The sequence below is a fragment of the Panthera onca genome, chromosome D3, assembly GCF_046562875.1.
Source record: "Panthera onca isolate mPanOnc1 chromosome D3, mPanOnc1 haplotype 2, whole genome shotgun sequence".
Classification (NCBI taxonomy): Eukaryota; Metazoa; Chordata; class Mammalia; order Carnivora; family Felidae; genus Panthera; species Panthera onca.
This window is the reverse complement of record NC_138350.1, coordinates 80221010-80226929: the sequence shown is the minus strand read 5'-3', so window position 1 is coordinate 80226929 and position 5920 is coordinate 80221010.

The window sequence follows — 5920 nt, the reverse complement described above, 5'->3', positions numbered from 1 at the left end:
AAATGTTTGAAAAGTAAACATTCCTACAAGGTTTGCTTACAGAGGGAAATATTTAGCTAAGGTTTATCTTTACCTACATTCGTTTGTCTTACTTAACACAATATTTGTGTGTCTTATTTAACACAATATTTCATCTTTTTAATGCTTATTTATTTTTGAGAGAGAGAGAGAGAGAGAGAGAGAGCGAGCATGAGTGGGGGAGGGGCAGAGACAGAGGAGGACAGTGGATCTGAAGTGGGCTCTGTGCTGTCAGTTCCCAGAGGTTTGTCTCTTCCTGCCAGGTTTTGCTGTCGGCTCAAATGTGCCCAGGTGTAACCAGCTCAGTTGGGTACATTGCTAGAACATCCTCTACGGGCCAGGTGTTGTATGTGAAAGTCTTTATGGATGTTACTCATTTGCGTATTCTTACAATAACCCTAGAGTTAGGCGCGATGCCCATATATTTCAGGAGGAAATATGGGCTTAGAGGAATTGGGCAAAGCATCCAAATCGGTGATTGGCAGAGTATGTCTGCAGCTCTGTCTGACCCCAGAGCCTACGGTCCTTCCGCGGTGACTTACGGCCCTTGAACCACGCACTGGGGCAGGCTCCCTCTGGATGGCTTTGCACTAACTCATGCATCACATGGGACCTCTGGCCACCCAGTGTTGCCAAAGCAATGCCTGTCCCTTGTCCTTTAAGAACACAGAACAGAACAAAACTTCTTGGTTAGTCCCTGTGCTGGTCGTCACCAGGACACCAGGAGCACCTCTCCCCTGCCCTGAGGGGCTGCATAGGCTCACTAGCACTCAGTGACAGGGTAGTGTCTCTCTGCTGAGGTGGCTGCACCCAGAAAGCAGTGGGAAGGAGAGTGGATTTCAGAAGGGCCTGGAGCCTTAGTCCAGATGTGGAAAGAGAGAGAGGGCAGGGACCCCACGGAAAGAAGCACGTGCTCGGTGGTCCTGTTAGGAAAATGAAGTGTTGCACACGAGGCTCAGAGTGCATGTGGAACCAGAAGGAAACAGCAAGAGTCCAGATTGAAACTGGCTGGATGGGGGGTCCTGGCACCAGGCGGCCTGATGATATCTGTGTCCAGGGCTGCGGGGCTGACCCAGAGCTGCCTTGCAATGGCCGTGTATAAGGAGGGCACATACAAATATAACTTACAGGGGCCCCTGGTGGCTCAGTCGAGTAAGCATCCAACTCATGATTTCTGCTCAAGTCATGATCTCACGGTTGTGGGATCGAGCCCTGCATCAGACTCCACACCGTCTCCCAAGTGGATCCTGCTTGGGATTCCCTCTCTCCCTCTCCCTGTGTGCCCCCCACTCGCACACTCTCTCTCTCTCAAAAAAAAAAAAAAATATATATATATATATATAACTTGTATATATTTATACACACACATACTTGGGAAATGGAATTACTGACCCATATGCAAATATTCAGCCAGTTTTCCAAAGTCGTTTTCCAGGTTCCTCACTGGAGGAACGCACTGGGGCAGGCTCCCTCTGGATGGCTTTGCACTAACTCATGCAAATGAGTTATAATAATGTATATATTATATATATACATGTATATAATGTATAATTAAATGTATGAAAAAGTATAATTACATTATTATAATTATTACTGTAATTATAATAGTAATATTTTATAAATAGTGCTAGTATATTATTACTAGTACCATTATTATTAAATAATTATTATTAATGAGCATTTTTTCAACTCTTACTTTTATCAACCCCACCGCCGGTTAGGAGCTGGGTACTGTGCTAAGCATAACATGCATTTTAATTCAGCTTCCACAACAATCCTGAGGACCGGCTAAAGGAATTGAGGCTTTAGAGACACGGAAGAAACTTGCTGAGCGCATGTGGCTGCTAGATTGTGTTACGAAGATGGACACCCTCACTCTTGGACTCAGAACCCATACTTTTAACCTCAGTGCATTTGATTCCATTAACAATTCTTACTTGATGAATTCCATTAAATTTGCTTCAAGGGCCGATCTTGTTCGATTCATGTTAAAAATGAAATTTTTGTGGTGCGCCTGGGGGGCTCAGTCGGTTGAGCATCTGACTTTGGCTCGGGTCATGATCTCACAGTTCATGAGTTTGAGCCCCACGTGGCCCCACATGGTCCAAGGACCATAAGTCACCGCGGAAGGACCGTAGGCTCTGGGGTCAGACAGAGCTGCAGACATACTCTGCCAGTCACCGATTTGGATGCTTTGCCCAATTCCTCTAAGCCCATATTTCCTCCTGAAATATATGGGCATCGCGCCTAACTCTAGGGTTATTGTAAGAATACGCAAATGAGTAACATCCATAAAGACTTTCACATACAACACCTGGCCCGTAGAGGATGTTCTAGCAATGTACCCAACTGAGCTGGTTACACCTGGGCACATTTGAGCCGACAGCAAAACCTGGCAGGAAGAGACAAACCTCTGGGAACTCCAAAACAGAGAAGGTCCAGAGGAGGGAGGAATTCTTCCAGGCACCTGCAGTGGCCGCTCGCCAGGGGCCAATGCCAGGCGGAAGTTGGTGGCAGCGAGGTCAGAGCCCTGGCTCTGGACTCAGTCTGCAGGAGTTCGAATCTGGCCATCGGCTCTCATCAGCTCTGTGCCCTTGCCCTGGTGATGTACCCATTCCGTGTCTCAGTATCCTCACTTATAAGACGGGATTGTGGTTTCCTCCTCATACGTCTGTTGCCATGATTAAATGAGGTAATGTACCTGTAACGGGTTTATTGGTGAACCGGGCACTTACTGCTTCCTTTCCGATGCCTTCTCAAGTCCACGCAGCTCCATTGTCCTCCGCACCCCCTAAACCAAATGCCCTAGACTGATGCCTCTCCAGTCACTTCCATGTATTAATAAAGACATTTTCAGAAGTGAAAAAGCCCAGAATTCTGCTAAATCAGAACTTCACATTCTCCATCCATCACAGCCTGGGGTCTGTTGGGGCTCACTAACCCACAGGGGACGGAAGTGGAGGCAGGCTTCCCCCCCCCCCCCCACTTACCCACCCTGCTCTTCTGCTGCTCCTTATAATACGCAACTCGTGGGGCGAGGGGAGGAAGGAGAGGGAAGGGGAGAAGGGAAGGACCTCGCCTCACTGGTGCAACTGGACTTAGGGCGAGAGGTGCCTCTCTCACAGGACGCTCCCGTGGGCTCCCGGGAGAACTCACACCTTCACTGGGCGGACCTTTGAGCAGAGTCTTAAAATACTCCAGCGTGGCCCCCTGCACGTGTCACTGCCGCTGACAGCAGGCACCCTCTCTGCATGCCCCCTGCACCCCCTTCTCCCTGCTCTGCCTGGGGGACCCCTCCCCAGCATCTGTTCTTTAGATAGGGCCCCAGCTTCCTCACCCTCAGCAGTGCTCAGTGTTGGCCATTCTCTGCTCTGGGATGTTCTGGGCATGGTAGAATATTGAGAATTCTTGGCCTTTACCCACTAGATGCCAGCAGCACCCCACCCTAGTTGTGACAACAAAATGTCCCCTAGGGGACAGAACTGCCCCTGGTTGAAAACCACTGGATTAGAGCATCCCAGGCAAGAGTAAATCTGAAGTTTTGGTGCTTTCCAAATTCCAGGAGACATTTCAAGCTCCCTGAACACTTGGCTTAAGAGGCATTAATCCCTTCCCTCCTCTAAATACTCACTACACCTTTCTGCATTAACCCATACTTTCTGTTTCATAGCCTAGAGGGGGTAACGAGCCAAGAGTGGCAAAACCTGGTTTGGACCACCCCCCCCTCCCCAGCAAGCCTGCACAAATGGCTCTTTCTTTTGGGGGGAATGGGGAGCATTTTCCACTTTTTGTGCTCAACCATTCCTGCAGGAGAGGACACATTCTATGTGGGCACAGCACAAGGACAGGAAAAGGACCGTGTTGGATGTTAGGTTCAGGGATACTGTAACTGATTGAAAACAAATGTACCTTGAGAAACATGTACTTAATAGCAAATATTTTGAGTATATACACCTTACTTAATAAAACTAGATTTTGAGCGGGCACCTGGGTGGCTCAGTCAGTAAAGCGTCCAACTCTTGATTTTGGCTCAGGTCATGATCTCACGGTTTGTGGGATTGAGCCCCGTGTCGGGCTCTGCACTGAGTGTGGGTTCCGCTTGGGACCCTCTCTCTCTGCCCCTTCCCCATGCACGTGAGCGCTCTCAGATCTCTCTCTCTCTCTCTCTCTCTCTCTCAAAATAAATAAATAGACATTAAAAAAAGAGAGAGAAAAAAATAAAATTAGATTTGGGGCTGGGCCTTCAGTACAAACTTCAGGAGAAAAGCTCTGTGTCCTGTTCCCGAGTGCCTCTCATGTCATTGCACACTTTCATGCCGCGGAAATGCATCCCAGATCTCCTCTGGCTGAAGAGGGAGTTAACCCTAACCCTAACCCCACACCCACCCACCCCCCCACGATGAAAGGGAATGGGGGCAGGAAGCAAGCTTGGTGGGCAGGAAGAAAGGAAGACAAGGAATAAGGACAGTAATTATTCTTATTCCTTTTTATTCTACATCGGCCCCCTCAAAAAGCACTCACATACAGGAATGCTTTTGTAAACGCTGGCTTCGGTCTATTTCAAAATAGGAAACTTGATGTCATGGAAGAAACAAGACACACAGTTCCATAATATTTTATTGTCCATAGCATCCAAGAAATTAAATATTGAAACTTCGGAGCAAGAAGAAAGTTGAACATAGTTACAACGAATGCCAGAGAAGAGATGAGCAAAGGAATATCATGAAACCTTCAGTAAATGCGCCCTCCTTGCCAGTGAATTAATCCGTGTATTTGCAGCATAGATTACTGGACAGGCCACCTTCCCAAATTACGTTCATGGAAGTTACTGACTAGCCATCCACAGTAACTAAAGCCACAGTCTGGAAACATGCATGTCACGGCAGTGAGAGCACTGAGTTGCTTTAGTTCTGTTTCCCAAAGGTTTCCCAAAGGCATTAACTCCTTTCCCCTTCCCACTATCACATCGGACAAACGGAAAAGTTCCTTACTCTCTCATTGGCTCCCTTAAAAGTCCCCTCGGGTTTGAGGCCCCCGGTTGTCAGACACCCAAGACCTTGCCAACTCAGCGTTCACTGCCAGTCACTGGTCTAACCACCAACCAAGCGACTGGGTGGGTGTCCTGCTTAAAGTGAAAGTGGGCTTTTAGTAAAATCCTGCCTCCCCGCCAAGGTGCTGCGCTTCAGCTGCTACAGGTCTGCAATCCCTTCTCCAACACTCTAAAATTTCCAAAAGTTCTGAAAACACAGTCTTCATAAGCTGCTGGCACACTCATTTGGTGGCAAAACCTGGTACTCACGGGCTGCTCAGAGTCTGTCTACCCAGCTTGTGTGAATATGTATGGGTTGTGGCAAAGATATTAAGGTGTTGATTTATAGGGTGCTGTCCCAGACTCTATCAGTGGAGTTCCAAAACACATAGTATGTGCAACAGGTTAGCTTTCTAAAATCCCAAAAAGTCAGAGTTTGAGGAAAACACCGGTACCACCATTTAGCATAAGGAGCTGTGGGCTGACAGTAGCCTGAACGTGTGCCCAAGTTCCAGCAGGGCTAGGAAAGTTTTGTGGATCCCGTGTACCAGTTTCTTTAGTCTTTCGGGGAAGTAAGAATGTCTGGAACATTCTGGTGTTCCCAGAATTCTGATCCCAGTGAAGGAAGGTAAAGCTCTAAAATCCTCCAGATCCCCCTTCCGGGGATTTTCTTTGTGAAAGTCTGTATTCCTGCCAACAACCTGAGATAATTTGACAAATAATGAATACATATATTTCCTCCAGAGTAACTCCTTTTCATTAAAAGCATTGTGTCTTATGGGGAGGAGGTGAACGGAGAACAAAACAAAGAATTGGAAAAGAAGGGTCTGTTGGTATGAGGGCTACACAGGTCAAGTACCAGCAGCTTCCAGA